Source organism: Erpetoichthys calabaricus, chromosome 4 (genome assembly GCF_900747795.2).
Source record: "Erpetoichthys calabaricus chromosome 4, fErpCal1.3, whole genome shotgun sequence".
NCBI classification, from domain to species: Eukaryota; Metazoa; Chordata; class Cladistia; order Polypteriformes; family Polypteridae; genus Erpetoichthys; species Erpetoichthys calabaricus.
Genome location: NC_041397.2, coordinates 118944319 through 118970491, shown reverse-complemented (window position 1 = coordinate 118970491; position 26173 = coordinate 118944319). Strand labels below are relative to the sequence as shown.

The 26173-nt window shown below is 35.7% G+C and overlaps 1 protein-coding gene across 1 annotated transcript in view; it reads left to right on the top strand.

Moving 5' to 3' along the window:
• tmem47 (transmembrane protein 47) overlaps positions 1-26173 on the top strand; it is a 242181-nt gene that overhangs the window by 123305 nt on the left and 92703 nt on the right. The window lies entirely within an intron of this gene.

The following is a 26173-nucleotide window of genomic DNA, read 5'->3' as shown; positions in this document are numbered from 1 at the left end:
GCTTGCTGTTTTTTGTGTTTTAAATACTAAAATGCTGTCTTGGCATCATCAAAGCCTTAATGTTACAAACTATGTTGGCAAAGAAGGTACAGTTACCTCCTACATTGCCCATAACATATTATGGGGATTTTAAATTAATAATAATAATTCTTTGCATTTATATAGTGCTTTTCTCACTACTCAAAGCACTAAGCAATGCAATTGCAGGTTAAGGGCCTTGCTCAAGGGCCCAACAGAGCAGAGTCCCTTTTGGCATTTTACGGGATTCGAACCAGCAACCTTCTGATTGCCAGTGCAGATCCCTAGCCTCAGAGCCACCACACCACCTATTGGTGCTCTCTACATTTTCCTGAGGGGTTTCTACATTCTCCTGTTGAATTCTTAGAGTAAATCACGCTCCTGGCATTTTGGAGCTTGTTTGCATGCTGGCAATCCCTCCTCTAAGGAACAGCAGTTATTCCATTGGATAATATGGCAGACTGATGCTTGGTTTATTTTCCAGTCAGGCTGCCAAGTTAGGTAAGATTATGACACCCAAATTAATAATTATAAATAATTAAATATAAATGCAAATGCATATATTATGGTAAAAAATCAGAAGTGAGAAGATATGTTTGACTTTTTTTTTTATTCTTAGGGTTTTGATTTTTCTCAGTTATAGCATTCTTACAGCACAACCAGAAAATACGAAGAAAGGTATCATATAATATAAGCTTAGAAGTGCACAGTGACTACCATCGAGAATTAGTTTGCTTCCTTCTTATTTGCTTACTCTGTGAGGATGCATTGATATACCCTGTACCATGATACTGTTTCTTTTGTTGTTATTGTTTTTTATTAATGAAACCAGACATCAGTGTCCACTGTGCCATGGAACTGGCTAATTGCTATTATTATTTTTATTGACACTATACTAGGAAGGGCTAAAGTTGGATTTAAATATATTTTTAAGATATTTGGCAGCATTGCTAATACCACATTGCCCCAAAATTACATATACAGTATATTACAGTATAATATTATAGACAGTGACCAGACTTAGATTTAAACATTCTCTTAATTATGAGGCAGTATCAATATCCACTGTGCTGCTCTATAACTATTATTATTGTAGGAGTCAGCAGACTAATCATTTATAGATTGAGCATGGCTAGCTACCAGCAGTGATAGTAGTCTCTCCAGAAAGGACTCAGTGTTTTTCACAGTTTTCTGGAAAGGTCATTACCGGGCATGGTAGACTCCATGCTAGTTGTACTATAGTTACCTTGCTGTTCTCTAAAGGTGACATGCATCATACACAGAGTGTCTTATCATTGATGTTATGCTAGTTTAATTTTTCTTTTGATAATATGAACCAAAAAAGAAATGCATTCATGATGCATGACTAACTAGGGCTAAAGGTGCTTTTAAGCTGGCACAAGATAAAGGACAGACATCCACACTGGCAGTCAGAGCACAATTCTGTACATCCCTGTCATTGAACAGTGGTATAGACAGTGGTCCCAAAGTGTTGTAGAAACTCATACTCCATGGACATTAGTTAGACAAACAGAGGTCAGCAAAGTCAGCACACTTGCTAAAGTTTTGCAAATGGTCTTAAGTGCCCATTATGAGAGGTTAGCATCATAAAAATGTACTAGTTCTCTATAAAGGGGCATACTACATTTCAGGGTCAACAACAGACCACTATCAGATGTTAGCTGTTGAGTTTTACAGGGCACCCCTGTCTTATATAGAGGCAGAGAAAGACGAAATGTGAAGGATAGTGCTGGGGGTGTTTTTAAAGTGGGTTCAAGGGAACCTAACACTTTCTAGCAAGAGACAAATACTTTCATAGATCAGATGAGGAAAGAATTGGAACTCCAAGAGGTCCTATATAGATAGATGAACACTTAGGATGCTACCATACTTTGTCAAATGTTACAGTAAAAATGTAAATAAACTAGCAAAATACCCGCGCTTCGCAACGGCAAAGTACTGCTTTAAAATTTCAAATAATAAACTGAGGGAAAATGAACCAATAATTATTTGTTAAGGATCTCTTTGTATACCACATTGTCAGTTCGCCCCTCCGGTTGTAATATGACCAAGCTGTGCGCTGAGCTTGCAATGTATAGTTGGCCATGTGAAAAGCAATCTTGCCTCAAATCAATGCCAGCCTTTTGTAGGGTCTGTCCCTGAGACTTATTAATTGTCATTGCGAAGCAGAGCCTTACTGGAAATTGGAGGCGTTTGAATTGAAATGGGAGATCAGAGGGTATAACGGGGATGCAAGGAATAAAAACTCTCTCCCCTGAGCCACCACCAGTAAAAAATAGTTGCCTCAATTAGGTTCTTTTGCAAGCAGGTGACCTGAAGTCTCGTGCCATTACAAAGTTTCGATGGCTGTAAGTTTCTCAGTAACATTATTGGTGCCCCAACCTTCAAAATTAGATTATGCTCAGGAGTGCCTGGAGGATTCAGAGTGTGGACAAAGCTGCAGGCTAAGGACGTATATATGTACGTAAGTAGGATTCAATTAGCGTTGGGAACCCACGTACCAAATTTCTTGAAGATGGGCCCATTAAGTGACAAAGACCGTTGGAAAGTTCAATATGGCGGCCGGCAGCGGTGTCATACCACCGAAATAAGTACGTACATCGGTTTCGGTTAGCGCAGGGAAGCCGCCTACCAATTTCGTGAAGATGGGGCCATAAATAAGAAAGTTTAACATGGCGGACGTTGTTGACCGTTATGACCGTTACGTATAGAATTTCGAAATGAAACCTGCTTAACTTTTGTAAGTAAGCTGTAAGGAATGAGCCTGCCAAATTTCAGCCTTCTGCCTACACGGGAAGTTGGATAGTTAGTGATGAGTGAGTCAGTGAGGGTTTTGCCTTTATTAGTATAGATGTATATGTATATATATGTGTGTGTGTGTGTGTATATATATATATATATATGTGTGTGGTGTGTGTGTGTGTGTGTGTATATATATATATATATATATATATATATATATATATATATATATATATATATATATATATTCATGGCATTCTACGCTGACGCTCGAGGTTCGATTCCCGAGAGGGGATGCAGTGAGTGTGTACGGCTGATGAGCCCAGAATTAGGGTGAAACACGTGTCGCATACTCTGTATTATTTGACAGTAAAACTATTTCAACCATTCTATGATCTGCTTCTCGCATCTGAAAGAGGGCAACGTGGCGGATGTTAGCCGACTTGCTGACAACCACAAGCGTTACCTGGTAGGTAACCACCCATACAATCAGATTGTGATTCAGACTATGAATGCCATGAATGTAATTACCCCGATCTACATGCTGTCAAATGAATGAACCACACGCTGTAGCGCAGCGTTAGGGGCTTCGCCTCTGGTGCTGACGCTCGAGGTTCGATTTCCGAGAGGGGATGCAGTGAGTGTGTACGCCTGTTGAGCCCAGAATTAGGGCGAAACACGTGTCGCGTACTCTTTGCATTATTTGACAGTAAAACTATTTCAACCATATATGTGTGTGTGTATGTGTATATATATTGTAGCAGTAGAGGTATCGATCCACCTCTTCAACCCTCAGGTACCACTCCAAACACCAGGTAAAAGTACAAGTATTATTTATTGTACTATAATTACGTGCACAAAGCACCCTCCACTCCACACTACTCATATAACACAATAATACTCCGAATACAAATACAATTACCAATCCTCCTCTCCCAGACACTTCGCCACCCTACCTCCCAGCTCAGCTCAGTGGACTGGGCTTTCCCAGAGTCCTTTATACACCCTGACCCGGAGGTGTTCCTGTCCAACAGTCCACAAGTCCTTATTTCTTCCGAGTCAGGGTAAACAGTCCTTATCTTCACCCCGGAAGCACGTCGTTTCTTCCTGTCCTGGGATTATGACGCACTTCTGGGTTATAGGCCTCCCGACAGCGACTCCCAGTGGTCCCCAGGGTATCCAGCAGGGCTGTGTATAAAAACTACATAGTCCATGAGGCCCTGCTGGAATTCGGGGCCTGTCCATGCTGTCGGGAGAGCTCCTCCTGGCGGCCTGGGGGTGAGGGCCGGAATATGAAGCCGGCCATCCTTCACAATATATATATATATATATATATATATATATATATATATATATATATATATATAATATATATATATATATATGGTTTTGGCAGCCAAGCGCTTTTTTTCCAACCTAGAAAAGAGACCTCTCTTGAGATCCGTTTAATCGCCTAGTTGATCGCATGTCTTCCAAGGTAGTTTTAATACCCATTTCCTGCACCGAGTCATCTCCTCTTTTATGAGTGACTGTGTTAGTGGCCGTACTTCGTACAGGTCTTTGAACGCACTGAATACTTGTAACTGGTGTCGCCCGTCGGCTACTTTCGACAGGGAATGGAAGCAATTTTCGAGTAACAAAAATTATTTGTAAGTGATTTCGCATTGAAGAAATAGTAAAAACTTGATCACTTGGGTCAATGCCTAAAGAAATACAAACAGCAAATGCAATTGAGAAAACACCAGAATCTGTATGATTTAATTGTTGCTGTGCGTCTTCATAAACTATGGGAGGTTTGTAAGGAAACAAAGCATGAAGGAAACGAAGCTGCTCTTCTGTGAGGTTGAATTTTTTATCACCGTTTAAACTGTCATAGACATGAATTACAGCACCATCATAATAGGTACACACCCAGTGAGTCACTCGTTCAGTAGCTGCAGAAGGTAATATTTGAATATGTTTTGCATTTTGTAGAATGGGCATTATAGATATGTCAGGAGTCCACATTAGCAAAACCTCTTGAGGTTGGAAAATTGTATGCGCAGCTAAAATTTCGTTGAATTTGCTCATGTGATCTGTTGATAAATAATCATTATTTACCAACTCATTCATTGCAAAATCTGACAGTGGTAAGATCACTCCTTCCATAACACTAAACACAAACACTGACACTAAAAAACGGCAACACCGCCGGGAAGAACACTAAATGAGATAAAGTAAAAGTCTACTAAACTTCTTTATTATAACTGCTTTATTATAGCAGGTGAGGGGATGCTGGCGCACGCTTGTTGTTGCTGCTCCTCCCTGTTAGCAACACTTTTTGCAAAATTCGCCTTAATTCTGCACTTTCTTACGCTTGTTTTATTTCGTTTATTGTACGTATAGTTCGTGGATACAGCTGACTCGAATTGCATGGATTTGGCTTGATATTTACAGATTTTATGGACTCCACTTTACTGGGAACAGCTGAGTCTGTGGATCACGGGACGAGACCTATGAACATTTCTTTGTATCTGGCGATCTAGCACCTCGGGATGATCTGTCTCCGTGATTATATTCGCTATGCTGATCTGCTCCCGTTTAATCTTACAGTGCTCTACGACCAGGAACTAATCTGATGTTCATACTAACCTGGCTTATGGCTTATGGCTCCAGTGCCATCACGCCTGAAATTATCAACCGTTACTGTTTATGGCTGTGTATTGGAACATCCAAATCCTGCTTCCTCCTCCTGCTGTGCTTTCTACTGCTTGCTATCGCCGCTACCACACCCGCCTGCCCTACCGGCTCCGTTGTGCTGTGCTGGTTCTACACTGCTATCAGCTAAGTTTCACTCACAATTTTAGAGCTTTGAATACTGCGAAAAGCGCTATATAAATGTAATGAATTATTATTATTTATTATTAAACACTAAAGTACAAAAACAAAGTAGAAAGTAACACTAAACCGCAACACCGCCGGGAACACGGGCACACTGCGTCTACTAAACACTAAGAAACACTAAGTAGAAACACTAAAGGAAAAAATACTATTCAGTAAGTAGCACATCTACTAAACAGTAAATCAGTAAAGGAGTAAGGACTTTAAACACTAAGGGAAAAGAACGGCAAGACCGCGCCAGCTGCGGAGCTCAGTTCGGAGCGAAATGAAGTGAATGAAATGAGGTGAATGGGAGGGGAGATGATAACGTGACTCCAACACCCGCCTTAACTCTCCATCCCGCCACAAACACACAAACACAGTCTCTCGGATCCCAACTCTCCTTTATATATATATAGATATTACTGTGAACTGGTTGCATTTCAACCAGTCTGTGTCTTTACATAAAGTAGCAAGTAAATTTTTTATATTACAAAACACAGATGCGTTATGTGATCAGAATGTGTAAAAGATAGAACACTTAATTCCTTATTTATTAAGGAAGAGTTCAGCTTCATTTGAGTAATTTGACTGAAATTATATTTTTCTTATATAGTAATGTGCCTATAAAGATAAAATATGGGTTGGGTTACTCATATACAACTGTTATTTTAAATTTGAAAATTTCTAATTATATTCTTGCATACTGCTTTTTAGAAAATTTCATATTTTGTCTGTGTTGTTGTTGGATTGTCTATCCAGTATTCAAATAGTTTACACTGGTAAGCAAACAACCAATTACTCTAGCTAGGCATTTAAGTTTAACATATTCAAGCAGCTGAAGACAACAGCATTACTGTACATCTGGAGTATTTGTGCATATATCGTGCTTTCTTTTAGGAAGAGTTTGGTTGAGATTGTGGGACGAATGCACCATTAGCTAACCAAATGGGTCAAGCAGAAAGGTTCCGCTCATTTTTTAAATATGCTTATGTTCTTCTGGTGCCACAAACACACACACACACAAACATTTTTATGTTTAGTTATTCCTCACAAAATCTAAAACGTAATGAATTGAATCCTGAACTAGATTAAATGAGTTGATAAAAAGGATTGGTGGTTGATGTTGGTCATTCATTATGCTAGTGGCATACTGTTCTCAGCAAAAATTTAAGTTTATATTTAGTTCAGTATTATTTGTTTTGTTTTCAGACCATAAAAATAATCATACAATCATGTCCAGTATATTATTTTGTCATATTAAGGAGTTTAATATTGTAAGTACAGTATTGTCGTTCATGAAATACTTGGTGTTCAGTGCTTCTTAGATGATGAAATTGAAAGAAAGGCAATAGATAGATAGATAGATAGATAGATAGATAGATAGATAGATAGATAGATAGATAGATAGATAGATAGATAGATAGATAGATAGATAGATAGATAGATAGATAGATAGATACTTTATTAATCCTAAGGGGAAATTCACAAATTCACAAATATATATACTACATATATATGTAATATGCTATATTTTAAACTTGCTTGCTCCTGAATTATTTAACAAAAAATAAGATTTTGATTGTGAAAGGTGTATAATAGTGCCCAAAGTAAATCATTAATAACATTCATTTGATTGTTTCTGTTGGGCAGCCTATAACTATGTTGTGCCACCTAGGCTCTTAGTAACTGAGTGTTATCTCTGTTAAGCCTCCATTGCAAAAATGGAAGTTTTATAAAACAGTTGTTACCAAATCAAAGTTTGTAAAGAATGAATCATCTGAAAAATGGATTATTAAAAATTACTGTTACAATGATTCTGGCTGAATCACCTTACTTACTGGTATAATTACATATGCATCTTGCAGAGGGTCTGTTTAATTTTTCAAAAAGCCATTTTATTATACAGGCATTTGTTCAGTTAATAGAGTTTTTAGGTTTATCATTGTCACATGTACGGAGCACAATGAAATTCTTACATGCCTGGACTAATCAACAATTCAAAGTGAATTGCAGTTTAACACTGAGGGAACACTTCCAATTCCTAAATTAACCTAATAATAAGCAGATGAGTATACAGAGTTCTAAGAAAAGATGCTTAATATAACAGCGTTCCTTTAAAAAAAATCTAGGTAGTGGTTGTAATTGTTGATTGACACTTTCTATTCAGTGATGCTGCCATGTGCAAAAAACTTAATGTCAGCCTCATAATTACCAGTATCAATAGCAGCTTTAAATTGAAACAATCACTATTGCTTTTAAAAGAAATGTTAATTTTACTTAAATCTAATTAAAACAACCTCTTAATGCTTAATATGATAAATGTGTATTCCCTACCTATGAGTACAAAACACAGAATTAAACTTAAAAGAAATGTGACAACTGAAAATTTTGAAAATGTAGTTCCTAGTTTAAAATTTCTTGCATTATTATATATGCACTGCTTTGCAGTCATTTCACATTTTTGCTCTCTCATCTACAGTATAAGGACAGGAAAAAATTGTTAAATGCAAATATAATGTACTTTCATGCAGAAAATCTCATTTAAATAACTAGAAGTGATATAAGCAAATAGCAGGCATGTTAACCCTTTCATTTCAAAACCCTTTTGATTATCCTTGGGTAATGTTAACTAGTTTTAGTTTTCAATAAAGATCCTGAAATTAATTTATATGCTTATTTCACCATTGCCAAAACATTGCTATTTATTTTGGATTATTTTTATATAGTTTTTCTTTCACCATTTAGCACTAAACAGCTTTAATAATAGTGAAATATATGAAGTAAGGGTAACATTCCCTATATCATGTTATTTCTTTTGCAAAAAAACTTCATTATTATAACTGAATGCTCTTATTAAGTATAAGTTAATTTATGTGATTAGAGTGAAAATGCATCAGAAATGTTCATCATTACCAGCCATGACTTATAGGCTGTGAAGTTCATCTTCCATGACAATCTGTGAGTCCAAAGATATTTGAACAGAGACTTTATTGCAGGAGCACAATGTAAGTGTTGTAGAGTGGGATGAGAGGTTTTTGGATGTTTTTTTTATTGTTAATGCTGTTCTTATTACTGTGCTCTTGTTTGTGTTGTTCATGTGTCTGCTCTTAGGCAAGAATGTTGAGCAGGTGTTTGGCCCCACCATAACTGGACATGTTCAGTGCTAAATTTTTATATTCAAGAAGAGCTGTTGTGTGAAAAAAAACAGGATTGCTATTCCTGATATACTTGTTCCAGCACATTTAAAGAAACTTAAAGCTTTTGTATTTCCCTTCCACAGTCTAAACCAGACATATCAAACTCACTACCATTGGTGGGCCGCTTCGACTGCCATACGTGCGTCAGCGGGCCGTACTGTAACAAATACTATTATACTATTATACAAAATTATTGTAGCTTTCTTTCCAATACTGAAAACTTTAAAAAATGTAACACTTAAAGTTTAAAGAAAAGCAATTTATTTCCATGCAGTGTCCATACAACAGTATAGAATTAGAGTCTTAGCCTCTTAGCTAGGTCCTTATTATATTTTATTCATTATATTATATTCATTGCTTATATAGGAGCCTTCCAGTGTGAGATTTATTTATTTTGTCCTGACACTTGGCATCTCTTGTTAGTAACCAGCTCGTCAATATCAGGCTTGAAATCTTGTGCAGCTGCAACTTTTATGAGGGATGAAAGGTGCTCGACGGTAAGTCTTGAGCGATGTGTGGTTTTGGTAGCTTTCATTAACGAAAACAATTGCTCACAAAGGTAAGTGCTTCCGAGCACTGACAGTACTCTCGATGCCAACTTACGGATCTGCACATACGAGGGTGGCAGGTAAACGTACAAGCCTGGCATACTTCGTTGTATTTTGCCTTCAGAATAGAATCTGTCTGCACTTCAATCAATTCCATTTGGATATTCTCAGGTGCATTCTCAACGTTGTAAGAGAACAGCGCAATGCCCTGTTTGTGTGAACTGAAATCACGAAAATGCTCACTGAATTCATTGCTCAGTAATTCAAGTTGGAAAACAAATCCTCCAAAAATCAAATTTTACTTTACTAAGTTTACTTCAAAGTTTATATTGTAAAATAAGCCGATATGCAAAAAGCCACCTGACCTACAATAATTTTACAAACTCAAAATCACAAAAATATGTTAATAAACAACTCACCAACTTCTCGCGTACACTAACTGTTCGTTACAATACTAGCACAAAATTACATGAAACTAGAGCAAAAAAACGTGAAAATATGCGGGCTATTACTACTCGTGATGGTCAGTTCTGCTCAGTGGCCAGTCTCAGCAGCCCAGTCAGTAGTGTAGCCTCTAGGTTCGTGGCGGTCCTGGGCAGAGAAAGAATCGGTGGCCCCTTCGCCTGGCAATGTCAATACGGTATCTTATGCATGGCGGATGGCCACATCCGTTGCGGACACTGCATAGCCGCCTCATGCTCATGACACGCTTCTATATACGCGTGTTCGTAACTTAAAAACCAAGTGGCGGCCCATGATATTCTTTTTACGGCAAAACATTATAATACTACATATAGCTTACTGCTCCGACTCTAGCAACATTTGTAAATACAGCGTACTAATTAACAAGAAACAGAATGTTTTTCGGCCACATTGCCGTCAGCTGTGTCATTATTTTCTCTTTCTGTTTTATATTCAATATATATTGGCGTGGTGGCCCCTGGGATTTGGCAGCACTGTGCAGGTGCACAGTTTACACATGCCTAAGGCCACCCGTGCTTCAGCCTAGCACTTCAGTTGTGACGCTGCGGCTCATTAACTTTGGTCAAGGCTCGTGGCTATACTAGCAAATGACGTTTCCGGCACCGTAATGCCATGGGAAAACGCGCTTTTGTCAGAAGGCAGAAGTAAGAAAAGTCAATAAGTAACACCGAAGATGCAGAATGATTCAATCACAAATGATAGTAATCATTTTGTACAAGTTCAGTGCTAACTAGGATCTGTTATGCGGGCCGCCCAGATTTCTGTTGCGGGCCGCATGCGGCCCAGGGACCGCGTGTTTGACATGCCTGGTCTAAACTGTACACATGTATAGTCTTTTGATTCCTGCCTGCCTCATGTTTATATCATAATGCCATAGACTGACCAATCAAAACCTGGGTTGGGTAGATGAAGCAAATAAAGTGGTTTTGAATACCTTGTTCATTACCAATACATCATGTTTTATAATCTTCTAAGTGTAATTATTTAAAACTAGTCATTTAGCCCGTTACAGTAACGGGCACTAGAACAGTAGTGCATAAACATTAGTAGGAACAGTCTATATTAATTTTCTGTGACAGTAATACTGTCTTGTACAGCTCTATTCAATAAGGGCGCGCACAAAAAGGCGAGCTTCAAAAGGGTGACCTCAATTGAGCGCGGCGAATAAAGGCGTTCATAGATAATTTAGTTCAAATGGCTCTGGAATATGTGAAGAGCAACAAAGGTGCAGATCTTTATTTATGTGCGCCTTTATTCGCTGCGACCAATTGAGGTCGCCCTTTTGAGGCTCGCCTTTTTGTGCGCGCTCTTATTGAAGGATGCCTGTGCGCGCCCTTATTGAAGGATACCGTCTTGTACGTCCGCTGGCTTGTACGTCCGTAATATACCTTTAATTTTCTCTGGCGGTAATACAGGCGTACACGTCGGTAATATGCCTTTAATCTCCTCTGACAGTAATACTGGCTTGTATGTGGCTGTAATATGCGTCACTGTATTGTGTACCTTTAATTTCCTCTCACAGTAATACTGGTTTGTATTTCCATAAAACGCCTCTAACTTTCTCTGACAGTAATATCGCGCATTGCACTGTGCCCCGCGCATGCGCACTTCACCAGAAGACACCCACACACGGACACCTGGACGCACATAGGGATTTTATATATATAGATATTCATATTATTAGAAAAATTAGCTTAATAGTCCTTTTGAATATATGGTTCACATGACCAATTTTGAAATGTTTGTCTCCGTTGTGAGTAAAAATTGACCCAAGAGACTGGACTATTCTATAAGCATTTGTTAATTATAATTTACTTATTCTGTGTTCTTATCAAAAGTTAAAGCATCAAATTAGTTTTAACAACATGTGCTCATTGGTACTTAGGTGTGTAAACATAATGCATCATTTGCTTAAAATTTCAGACTTTCACTTCATGTTTTTATCTACCACTTACACCACATTTACAGTGCCAAAGATGTTCTCAAGTTGTGGTTATTTAAAACCCATATTATATATATCTTTTGAAATATTTTTGACATTCAATATACAAACTAAAAATAATACCAACTTCAAACATCAAGCTAATGTCTTTGGTGTATTATGTAGGTAGACATCAAAAAAGATAGAGGTGATATTTACAGTGCATTTGTGAATCAGTGGCATAAGTCAATTTATGTAGTTTTCATATAGCAACAGGTTGATTTTTTATGATGTTTCATAGGCTTCATCTGCTTTCAATGTAATTTTTTCATGAAGGCAAATTAACACATACTGTACAGCTTGATTAGCATCCCGGATTTGATTCAGTTTGTTTATTGTTGTAAGATATTTATTTAGCGTCAACAGTTTTTAGACCTGTTTATATTTGATATATTTTGGTCTCAGACAGAAAATGTGAATCCTGAAACAGAAAGGTTGATAAGGTGCATTTCACAGAAAGTGTTCCTTTTACTTTACTATGCAGATTTTATGTTTTGTAAAATCTGTGCAATCAGGTTTTCATGATGTCTTCAGAAACAAAAACGCTTTATATCAATCCATTCACCCATCCATTCAGAAATTCTCAGACCTCTCTTGTCCAATTCATTGTCATGGTGGGTAGCGTCCATTCTGGAAGCACTAGGTACAATGCAGGAAACGATCATACACAGGGCTTTGGCCTTTCACCGGACATACTCATGCATGCACTCACACTCACTCTCACAGAGCTAATTGAAAATCTCCAATTAAAAGTAATTTTTATGTTAGTCATAATTAAATATTTAAAAGAAACTAATTATTTTTAATATCAGGCTTTTTATAAAGCAGTAATAGAATTTTCAACAACCAATTTGCACCTGGATAACAATAAAAAAAAATCCAGAATCAATTTTTATTTTATCTACTTCAATTCTAATTACCATCTTAAGACACTTTATAAAGTAAACAAGATTGCAGTCAAGTACAGCTGACAAGATAATAAGGTAGTGATGGAATAAGTAAAGAAAAACAGCAGAAAATAATTAGAACATGATTTGCTCCAAAATTATTGAGGGAGACTCCACATTTTCTAACATGCAATGCACTAAATTGATGTAAGAGTCAATTGACAGTATCATTTGATAGACAGTAAAGTAAAGTCAGCATCAACAATGTACAGCAGAGTCAGCATGAATAGAGCTAAAAATGCAAGAATAGCAATTCTGAGATGATAGAATGAAAATGTGTCACTTCAGTCTAAATTGAACATTACATCCAATATGGATTCAATCATTAGATCCAATGAGAGAAGTTTAAACAGGGCAGAATAAGACTTTGAGATAAAGCCAATATCAGAAGATTGCAAGTGTCTACTAGGTACTAGTACTAGGTAAACTGTGCTGCAATTCAAACCTTACGTAATAAGTAATACAGGTTTTGTGATCTTTCTGCATAGTACAGGAGTATATCTATTTATAAACAGCTAAAGAGTAATATGATAATTACATCTAGTGTGAGACAGGACTGCTTCTGATACTTTGTGCAGAAAATAAAATTGCAGTAATAATTCTACTTATATTATTTCCATTAGTAGCAAAAATACCAATAAAACAAACATATAAGCATTTAAGATGCCACGGACAGTATGATCATTTAAAAAGAAAAGGCTATATATACCAGTACTGCAGAGATGTCATGCAGTGCAGACAATGATATATGTGTGCATTTTCCTTCTTGTATCAAGTTTACATCTAAAGATTATCTATTATTGCTTTAGTCTTCAAGCAGTAAAGGTCCTTATATAGCGCAAATTTTTCTCATTCCTTCTGCTTTTGGTCGATAGGTCAAAATGCTGCTTAATTCAGATTGATTTTTGGATATACGTTTGTAGGAAGGGCACAGAGAAGGTGATAGAGAGAGAGCCTCCCTTTCTGTAATGATACCCTTCTCATTGCATTAGAAATCAATATGCTTGCTTAACTGAGCAGGGGACAGTCCCTTTAGCAAAACTGGATAAGTGTCCACTTCTGACATATTGTGGCCAATGTATCCATGTCAGCATGTGAAACAGAGAGGGACAAGACCCTGAGCAGTTCCTAAACAAGACATCTCCATTTTTTGTTATCTTTTTTATCGATCCAAAACAAAGTGCGTATGTTTTGTTCATATTATTTAAAATCCAGCTCTTTTAGAGATAAAGGACTTGACATTATTATGGAAACAATCAACATAACATACTCCATGTTTTTCATCAGTTTTATTTGTCCTAATGTATATTAAAAGATAGGACTTTCTGTGTTGTTTGCAATACACTTTGATATTTTGCCATTACAGCACTGCTCCTAGTAGCTTATTTATATGCAGTACATTTGTTACAGGGTGGCACGGTGGTGCAGTGGTAGTGCTGCTGCCTTGCAGTAAGGAGACCTGGGTTTGCTTCCCGAGTCCTCCCTGCGTGGAGTTTGCATGTTCTCCCCGTGTCTGCGTGGGGGGTGTTCCAGTTTCCTCCCACAGTCCAAAGACATGCAGGTTAGGTGCAATGGCAATCCTAAATTGTCCCTAGTGTGTGGGTGTGTGTGTGTGTGTGCCCTGCGGTGGGCTGGTGCCCTGCCTGGGGTTTGTTCCTGCCTTGTGCCCTGTGCTGGCTGGGATTGGCTCCAGCAGACCCCTGTGTTAGGATGTAGCGGGTTGGAGAATGACTGACTGACTGACATTTGTTACACTTGTTACTACAGTTGTTTTTTTTTGTTTGTTGTTTTAAATTTTATTTAACTGTATTACTATCCACCTATTATTTATTGTTTATCCATCTGTATATCTATTTATATTATAGCTCTTTACCTGTCTTGCAGATGTCCTGTAACATATGTATATGTTAGTCTTGGGGATTGTTATTTTATTCCACTGTATGTTTTAATACTGTGTTTGGATGGTATGATAATAAAGCCACTTGAGATGACTTGACTTGATGTGAGATTCAGCTTTTTTATATAGAATATCATTGAAGTTAAGGAACATTTCAATTTGTATTCAAATTCCATCACTACTAAGTGTAATATTTTTTGAAGGCCAAACAATTTATATACAGTATATTCCCACTTAATGATGATTGTATGGAGACAAAGATGCATTCTTTTCACTTGCAGGTGATTGTGTAGAACTCTTCTCGTAAAATTCACTTTACAACAATTCATCTCCATTGCATGCTCATTTTTGTATCACACATCCACCTTAATAAAAGGACAAGGGTCTATGTGTGTGTTTGTGTGACAGTCTGGTTGCTGTGTCGCCAACATGACTGGACTAGATCACTAAAGCAGGCAATGTGGTAGCATCCACTGCCACATTTTCCAAGCAAAACACTTTGGCGCTGAGAGTGGTCAGTTGGATGAGTGGTGCCTAGAGGTAGTGTTGAAAATAGGCTACTCTATCTAATGTTGTAGCTAGGGAAATGGAAAGGTTGCGTATTATTCTGCCAGACCAAATGGATAACCCATGTATCTAATGAAAAATATGAGGTCTGCGTTAACAATTTAGAATTCAACCCATCTTAGACATGCAGCACAGCTAGTTACAAATAACCTTGTAACTCTTACATATTTGGTAGTGTTTTCTGTCCTGTTGTTACTATGCTATTTTCCTTTCTTAAATGCGAAAATGCACCATACCAACTGTATGTTTATCATCATATTTAAGTTTTGAATATGGTGCCTAATTCTAAATTGATTTATATTTTATTTATAGTGATCCTGAAGTTAAATATAAAATTGAAAATGTAATGTTATATTACGTTTTGGTTGAAAGTACTGTTAAAAGAGAGCTTCATTTACTTGAGTTACAAAAAGCTAATCATATTCATTAAGTCCATTAAACATAAGAAAGTTAAATATATCTCTAATTTGATTGTTTTGAATATTCATAATTTCTGTAATATTATTGACAAATTGAAAGATTCCCTTCATTCTTTTTTAAAAATTTATATTGTGGAATGTGAAAAATTTTGATTATTTTTTATTTAAAATGAGTAATATACTATACTCTTGTTTTTTTTTTTTTTTACAATATTTTAGGTCTACTGATGTGTTAAAAGGTTCAACATCAATTTTAATAGAAAAGCTTTTACAGGTTAATCCCTCTTCTTGTCCCTTAGGGCCATCATTACTAATGGCAAATTTAAACGCATAGCTGGACTACTTTGCTTCATTTTTGAACATCTCCAAGCCATTAAAAACTATTTCTTGTATCTTGGTATGTTTTGACACTGTTACTCATTATTTTCTATATGTAGAATATACAGATAGGATTAGTACTTCAGGAAGAACTTGAAAGGGGTTTGCTCATATTTCACCAAAAGAAACTTTCAAGTCACTATTTGTAATCTTGTCTCTGATTTAACAATTACTCATAATGCTTCTTAGAGTTCTATGTATGGACCTCTTGGACCTGTTTTATTCTCTTGCTGTTCCTGAGCAATATTATTTTAGTGATATTATCTTGTTCTGCTGCAGTGCTGATTCAGGAATATGATGATGTAGTACATAAAACTGGTATTCCACATTTCCAACGATGAAATGACAGTGTAGTCACTATAAAGAATGGCATTTGTTTTGTTTTCATGTATCTACAACGACAACAACGACAACATTTATTTATATAGCACATTTTCAGACAAATAATGTAGCTCAGAGTGCTTTACATGATGAAGAAAGAGAAAAAAGACAAAGTAAGAATTAAAATCAGAGAACACTAATTAACATAGAATAAAAGTAAGGTCCGATGGCCAGGGAGGACAGAAAAAATTTTAAAAACTCCAGACGGCTGGAGAAAAAGTAAAATCTGCAGGGGTTCCAGGCCATAAGACCGCCCAGCCCCCTCTAGGCATTCTACCTAACATAAATGATCAGTCCTCATTGTATTCAGGGTTTTCATGGAAGGACTTGATGATGATCTATGTGGGTATTCCACGGTTTCTACAGTTTACACATACTAAAAACCTGCATTTTAGACTGCCTCTAAATGGACCCTGTATGAGTTTTTGAATGTATGTTACTTAAAATGTACAGGCTTTCCATTCAAGTTGGTTCCTGCCTTGTACCAGATTCTGCAAGGATATGCTGCAGAGTAGCACAACTCTGTAATGAAATAAGCATAAATTGAATGGATGAAAAATAGGTGATATAAGTCTAATAATTTCACATTATGCACTGTTTACCATATTCTGTTCTCTTTGCATCTAGTCTGAATAACTGTAGAGATTATGTTTCTTTGTGGTAAGCACTGTTGCGAAAGTTTTTTTTCAGAATTTCTTTTATGTGCAGTAGGAAGTTTGTCTCCATTTCCAGTAATGTACAGTACTTCTGGGTAGTGTTTCTGTTTACAGTGTATAGATGAGTGATACATTCCTTGAGTGTTCTGCCAGATGAAAAAAGTAACTGGCAAGTCACACAGGCAAGACACAATACTAGTTTGGATCCAAACCAGCAAGTCAAATGTTTGTGAAACAGATTCTAAAATGATAACCAAAAATCTGAATAACAGAGCCTGAAGTTTAAAACAAGAATATTTTGAATGAACAATCACAAAACGATTTTAGAGAATATTCACAGGCCCGAATGCAGTTCTTCATATGATGTCAGCTTATATATCATTGAATTGTTAACATCAAATGACAGAACTTCCAGGGAGCACATTACTGGTACCGAATATACAGTAAGCATCCTAGCCACCAACCCCAAGATGATGCACCCAGGAAAAATAAAATGGCAGTGTAATAGATTAAAATAATAATAACAAAGTAAAATAATAAATCCAAAACAAAACAAAAGTGAAACTATAAGCAGCGCTATTTAAAGCCAGAATAAAAATTAACAGAAAAGTTTTCATTTAATACACTTATCAATTCAATTCAATTCAATTTTACTGTCTCACAAAGGAAATTTGGTTTCTCAGGTTTTACAGAAGAGACCACTACTTAACATTAAAAACACATGCAAAGAACACAGCCATTAAACAGAAACAGTACAAATGAATGTATTATGGCAGTGAGCATAATACTTATGGTGAAACATTAGATCAGACTTATCAGACATAGAAACTAAACCACCATATAGACTTGACTAATAATTGATGCAAATGATATTTCTATGATTTAAACTTTGGCTGTTTATTAAAAATGAACATTAATAGCAGTTGGAATGAAAGAGTATTTAAACCAGTTGCTTTTTATCCTTGAAACCTTGAACCTGTGACTAATGGCAACAACTGAAATGGAGAATATAGTGGCTGAGTCTTCTGTGAGATAAGATACTCTGCTTTCCGTAATACTTGCTTGTTATACAGGTCTGTAAGATTTGACTGTTGAGACCTTGTTATTTTACTGCTCAATTTTACAGTTTGATTTACAGTGTTTTTGTTGCTGACACTAAGATTTAAAAACCAAGCCAGTAGAGCATAAGTAAAGACAGACTCAATACAAGATTTATAGAAGTGTGACATAATAGAAGGACTCACGTTAAAAAGAATCAGCTTCCTTAAGCAGTAGAGGCAGCAGCAGATAAGTCCAAATGATGTAAAGGAGATAAATAATCTTGAATCGCATACAACACACATTGATTGTTCTCCACAGACATAACAGACATGTAAAAAAAAAAAATTATATTATTATTAAGTATATATAATAAATAAAATGAAATACACTATATGTGCTACTAACTCACTGAACTTCTAGGAATCACAGAGAGAGTCTGTGTGGTGTAAAGGCCCAAACACACTCTTAACACTAGCCTGAAAAACTAGTGCTTCATCTGGTCCAATCCACAAGTGTTCAAAATATGTAATTGATTTCCAAAAACAAAGACAAAAATTAAAAAGTGCCTCAAATATTGTGGTCAAAAAAGACATCCTGGTGATTCCAGAAAGGTCAGCAATCTTACCACTGTTCAAAGCTGCATTTATAGTGATAACAAAGAAATAAATGTCAAAAGAAAAAAAGTATAAAATGCTCTGAGCCAGTACACAACTCACTGCATTTGTCATCAGACCTTTTACAATATAATTATTTTACCCTACGTTACTAGTATGTATAGTATGCAGAACTCCTCAGTTTTCTTGCCAGTTTCAGGACCATTAGAGTGTAGAGGAAGTTCTCTGTACTTTCTGTGGGGTTCTTTTCTCTGTTTATTACTAATCCTAACTGTTAAATTAAACAAAGATTAAGCTTTGTGTTGTGCTTATTTTAAAATTATATTCATATTCACATATGGGTGAATTAAGCCAACTGTAATTAGAGGATTTTATCCAATTCCTTTTCTTTTTTAACATTCTGTGTATGATACCTAACATTTCACTGATTGTACCTCATGATGCCTTAAAATGGAGAAGTGAAATGGTCTTTGAACAAATCTAGATTGCAACAGACCATTAAGAAATTGAAAAAATAAATAATTAAATTGGTTATGCATTTTCATATACTTTTAAGTACATATATAATATTTAACATCCCAAAATGGTTCTTTCCTGAGAATTTCTTTATAGTACCATATCAAAAGTGAAGACTGCTCTTGGAATCTAATAAATAATTTCCTATTTTTGTAGGTCTAAGATTTGGCATTTCATTGACCAGTAAAACACATGAGCCATTTTGTTTGAGTAGTCTAATTCTCAAGAAAAGTTGAACATAATTTTGCAATAATCTTTAAACATTTCTAAACATTTTCTTAAGTGTATTAATGTAGATTTGCACCATGAAAGTAAAAATGGAATTTATAAGACACTTGTGCCTAATATCAGCTATCAAGACTCTGGAAAGTGCTTTTGTTTTTGTATTGTTCAGTGCATTAAAATAAACATACAGGTTATTTAAGTTAGACGAGGGTGCTCAATGTTTAATAAAGCCTCCTCACTGCTCAACTGTGTCAGGAGGAAAACGATATATGTAGACTATCCCTAAAACAATAAGGGAACCTAACATACTGTCTTGACTTACCATAAAAAGTAACTTGTTAACATACTGTATCTGCCTGGAGATTTTATTCTGTGCCATCAGCGTAGAGTAAATCAAGTAGCCATTAGGTTTAGTACACAGGCTAGTTATTGGTATATTTGTTTTATTTTCTTTATTTTATGTTTGCTTGAATTTTTATCAAATAATTATTCCAATAAATGCTAATAATTGAGTAATTATTATTAATCATTGATGGAGTATTTTACTGCTATCTCCATCCATCAATTTATCCACTAACCCACTTGACTCCACTACAGGATCATTGTGGTATCAAATTAAAAATGCAAAAATTGATAAAAATAGAATGCACATAATCCAAGGCACTTAATGTCAAACCTCAAAGTTCCTACCACTGACTTATTCTGTGACCACAAGCAGGTCACCTAACAAGACTGAGCTCCTAATTAAAAATGTATATGTCACCAAAACAAATATTTCCTTGCAGTGTCTTAGGTGTTTGCTTAAAAGTTGATGTCATACATTAATACCAGGGCTGCATCTTGTATGCAGTTTCTATGTATAATCTTTTCCCAAACACCCTGCTGATCCTCAGTTCTGGATCTTAATTAATTCCAAGACTTGCCAGACTTTAAATTCCTCAAATTATATTTATAATGTAAAATAATTGTATTTACTGTAGTCAGTTTAATATGATGATATGGTGGCGTATATTTTGTACAGAGAAATAAAAGTTGATTTATAGTTCTGAAAGTAACAATGTTCATTTTTGACTGTGAGATAACAGGAAAACTTGGGAAAAAGGGCAATGATGCAAACTGAAATACAACTTGGTAGAAGACAAATCTGCTTAATGAAATTCATGCTCATGTACAAAGATTTTACTTTATGAATTCTGATTTTCTAGTCCCTTTATATTCAGTTGTTGTCATGTGCATATTGAAATAAGCAGCAGATAATTGCTGAAAATGTATACATAAAAATGTATATATATGAAACAATATAAGCCATCCAATTGTCACAGCTTCATACTACAGTAGGTGAAGGTGACTTTTCAGTTGAATTGTTGTAGGGTTTTATTATTTGAGAGCAGTTAAGATATACACTCATTGTAATGTAAATGTAAATTCCTTGACATTTCTGAAAGGAGCACAACACTTGTGTGCGCTCAGATGACATCCTGTTAAGGAGCTGCACATCTATGAATTGCACACTCTAGCACTTAGCCTGTAATGGGGAGATGTTGAAATGTGTTATTGGCAGATATAGTTTTCCATATTTTCTAAATAAATAGACCACAGTGTGCTAGCTTAAAGTTTCATTAACTATAAAACAGGAATGCAAAGTCATATTTAAGAAATTGGATTCACTTTTCGGTAATCTTTAAACTAAAATGTTGAGCTTATTTTATGGAATTGTTTATAGCATGTCTACTCTGCTTAATTAAGAGCTGAAGCTGAAAATTTCCGACTCAAATGCCATGAACACATAATTATTCAGAATCACAGTTTTAGCAAGCATTTTAGTGGAGCACACAGCATTTATATGGAAATAATTTTGTCTTGTTACAAGCTTTAGTATAACATCAGTTCTGGTACATTTTCCCAACTTATTCATAATGGTTCTGGTGTAGCTAGAAAAAAAGAAAAAAACATCAAAATCCATATCTATTATGCTAGGCTTTTAAGTTGATTGTAGAATGTAATAACATGAGCATTGTAATGCAGAAGTAGGTATATCAGGAAAAGATAAGTTTATTTAGTTTATGTAGATTTGTACAAGTTTACATTAATCTGTCTGTTTCATTCAAAGTGTTTAAACTAGTTGTGCTACCATTTTGGCTATAAGTATTTCAACTACCGTGCAATGCTTTCAACAATCATTTTAGAAAATGGGACAACAGTGAGAGCACTGGTGGCATGCAGCACAACTTAACCTAGAAAAGTTCAGAACTTATATTTGAGTTTTTTTTTTCTGTCAAGAGTCCCAAGATGTGTTGTTCCATTAACTGCATTCTGGCACAATATAGTGAGTTTTGAAATAAACGTGGGTACTTTGTAAAGGACTAAAATACCATTACAGTTAATCTGTGCCTTTTTACCATTATTGCCAGGTTAAGTTCCAGCTGTCTGGTATACTGTACAAGGAAAAAATTGGGTCAGAAAATAATAAAAGGAAAACTACAATGAGCAATTCTTCTCATCCAGGGAAGGTGCAGCACAAAACATTAATGCTATACCTTTCACAGATCAAAGTTACCAAACATACAGCAGCCAGAAACAGTTATGCAAGGTAATGGAACAACCCAGATCATTGCAGAATACATCCAGTGCAAAAAGTGTTGGATGCATTAAAATTCATTCATCAAAAGAATCAATATAAAGATGACTCACTTTAAAATGACATGGCTGCTTTAGCAGATAAATAGTTATGGTGTTTCTATAGTATTATCTAAATTCTGCAATGAAAATAAAATGTATAATGTCACTTTTTATAGTCATGCAAATATATGCAATAACACTTTTCTTTAATTTTAATTTATTTAACTCCACAACTTCTCCACAAAAAATATTTTCTTTATGAGAGTTAAATTTTACATATAATCGTAGATATCAATCCATCTCTTTACGGAACCCTTGTACTTCATATCTTAAGGTTATTTTGAGGCAGAACACGTGCTTTGTCAGCAGAGCAAGGCCAATCTCAGACAGAGTGTCAACAACAACAACATTTATTTATATAGCACATTTTCATACAAATGATGTAGCTAAAAGTGCTTTACAGGATGAAGAAAGAGAAAAAAGACAAAATATATAAAAAATAAAATTAGGCAATATTAATTAACATAGAATAAAAGTAAGGTCCGATGGCTAGGGAGGACAGCAAAAACAAAAAAAACACTCTAGACGGCTGGAGAAAAAAATAAAATTTGCAGGGGTTCTGAGGCCACGAGACCGCCCAGTCCCCTCTAGGCAATGTTCATGTCAGGTCATTCTAGGCGTCATCACTCACACACATACCCAGAAACATTTGTACCATGTCAACTTCTGATTCTACAATTAGGCTGTAAAGAACTAAAAGAGCGTGGAGTACCTAGTGATACAGACAATGACAGGGATTTTCTTGTGGCATAGTGGCTAAGGAATTGGACTTTATACCATAAATAAGGGTGGAGTGGTGCCTCTGAGGCTAAGGATCTGTGCCCCTATCTGGAAGGTTGCTGATTCGAATCCCTGTTACTGCCAAAAGAGATCCTACTCTGCTGGGCCCTTGAGTAAGACCCTTAACCTGCATTTACTCCAGGGGCCCTGTACAATGGCTGACCCTGTGCTCAGACCCCCAATGGTATGCAAAAACTAACAAATTCCTAATACAAGAAATTGTATAAAGCAAAATAAAGAACATAAACAAATATATATTGTGGTTCAGTTTCCACTTTTGACACTATTAACAGTTGCCCTTGGAAAGTATCATGGAATAGGGTGTCAATTCTGGCTGTTAAGATTTTTCAGTATGAAGTATATGTAGTAAATCTAAAGAAATTAGTAAGCTTTACCTTTGTCAGTAATATTTCCATATATATGAAGCATTTCTCTGTTTGTCTGTTGGTACAAAGAATTTAAATTTCATACACAGGTGGTTCTCACCACAAGTCTATTTTTTGACACATACTGTTCGGCCATCTTCCATGGTAGGAAGTGATAGTGGCCCAGTTCGAAGCAAATGGCAAGAAATACTGCCATGTGTTCTATTGACAAGCAAACAGCATCACACATGTTATAAAGTCAGAGTGGATTGTTAGCATGCTTTAATTCTGCCACTTGCTGTCATCTTTTTCTTTAATCACGCATTTCTCTCTTTGTTTTTGTCATGGCCCCAACCCACATTAATTTTATTTATGAGTTATTTAAAGCAATTTGGGGATGCAAATATTACCTGTAACCATTACACAATCAGAGCAACCTGCTTTGCTCTATTTACCCATCATATATGAACCTGCATTATTAAGGGTTTTGACATATAACTTTTGGCCTTGCCTCCCAGGAGGTGGCAGGGGAGGCATGTTATTGAAGAAAGTGATTGCAACTCCACAGCTAACTCAAATCTCATGACTAATTGCTATCACCAATCATATTTAGTGTAGGCACAAAACTTTTTTCCACTTTATATTTACAGTGAAGCTTGAAAACGGAGGTACAGTTCCAAATAATTCAAGGCAAGAAATACAACAGTGTTCACCCCGGGTTGGGCAATACTGTTATTTATTTATAGTTATTTATTACAATTTGAGGTTCTTTGCAGAATTAAACAACAAGAATATTGAATATAAATCAGGTTTCTGGTTCTTACAGTACAACATGTTTAAAGGTAATAAAGTTTGGTTATTTATAATTTGTATTTACTTTTTTATGTTTGCACTTTCTCCCCCTGGCAACATGAAATTCAGTTAGTTTGTTCATAAAAGCAACAATGACATAGGAAGAACAATGACTTTTAAATACTTTATTCCATGAAAACAATCAGACTGACCATAAAATTACATAACGTTGGCAAAAGGGCAAGAAAAATCAATAACAAATGTGCTCTTTAAAATATAACATGTAATTACAATAACTCTGCTCACAAACGTTGCATTTTGATAATTGATGTTGAAACTTTGTGGCAGTGAAAACAATAAATAACTGAATTAAGCAGCCATATGATGGAGACATAGATCTGCAATAGATGTATTCTTTTCTCTTCTATGTCCATTTTACTACAATACTATTGCACACAGCCCCACACTGGACCTGTTTATAGCTATATTTTTCATCCTAACAGCATGCTTTTAAACTGCAAGTATAGTAGCTTGACTGAACAAAGCAATGCAGTCACAAGTGCAAACATGCAGAATCAATACTGAAGGCACCCTAATTCAGTGCAACATTTTATGAATATATTAAATTTAGCAAATTAGAAATTGAAATTATATATCAAACTACTGCAATTTAAAGTAAATGGAAGAAGATTGTATAAAACAATAATGCCAGCTTTAGGTATTAAATCCAATTTTAATACTAATGATATTCAGTAATAAAGAACATGTAGTAGAATAGATCATTTAGTTATAAATCTGCATGATCTTAAGAATCATTTTGAGGAAGGTCCAAAGAAACATGCCTTATTATGCTTATATTCAAAATAAGATGTGCCACAATTTGAAAATGCATAAATTTAACAAATTGCGGTGAAATGTTACTGTATGAATACTGTAGAAGATTTCTTTTTGAGTGAGTAATATCTGTTGAACAAGATTTTAGAGACTAAAAGATGAACTTCCATTAATAAAGTCATCACTTTATAAAAGCTTAATTAATCAAGTTATGAAATTCATTTGTAGCCTATGATGATTTTAACAGATACAAAAGTATTGATCAATAATACAAAGCAGTAGACAATAAGGTTAGTATAGTGCTCATTTTAGTTACAGTATGTGAATTTGATTGTTTTGAGATTGACAAATTCTATTCATATATACTGTAAGTCAGGTGAAACAGACTAACAATGCTGCAAAAACCTAGACGTTCATCAAACCGTCCATTTTTAACTTCTGTTACTGGTTACTATCACAGATAAACAAACCCTGCACTCTCAACAGAGGGGATGATGCTTTGATCCATCCACAAAGAACACATACACACATCTTTTAGGATAAGTGAGTTCTGGTTATTGTCATGAGAGTATATTCTTCAGCTGTTGAAACTCAAGTAAGAATATCCACTGTGAAAAGAATGAACAGCAGACATTATAAAGGTTTGGGGAAGCCACCCTTGTAATATGCCCTGGCTGCAAAAGGTTGAAATTTAGAACAGAGTTCTTCACAAGACCATGTCCAAAACAGAACTGATTAACTGGAAGCAAGATGGCAGCTTTAAAGGCCCACAGAGGAAGTGATATCATCAAGGGGGAGGGACCAGAAGTGACATCATCCAAGGAGCCAGAGCCAGAAGATACTTCATCGGGATCGGAAGTGCCATTATTAAGGGCACTGGAAAATGGAAGTGACATCATCGGGACTGGAAAAGTGGTGTCATCGAGGGTGCCGGAACCTGGTGGGATTTCCTGGGAAGGGTCTACAAGGAACTGAGAAAGACAATCAGCACACCTCACCACCCCCTGATCTGTTGTGGTATTACCATTACTCAGACCCTTTCGCTGCCTCCTACACAATAAAAGCACTTCAGGCAACCACATTATTTTAGAATATATTGGTCTATCTGGAGCAAAAATAGTTAAAACAGATTGGCTTAGTAATTATATTTCCATAAAACCTCAAACATTCTATAGAAAACATTAATGCCTCAAGGATAATAATTATTATATGAAAAGGGCATTTAATTCT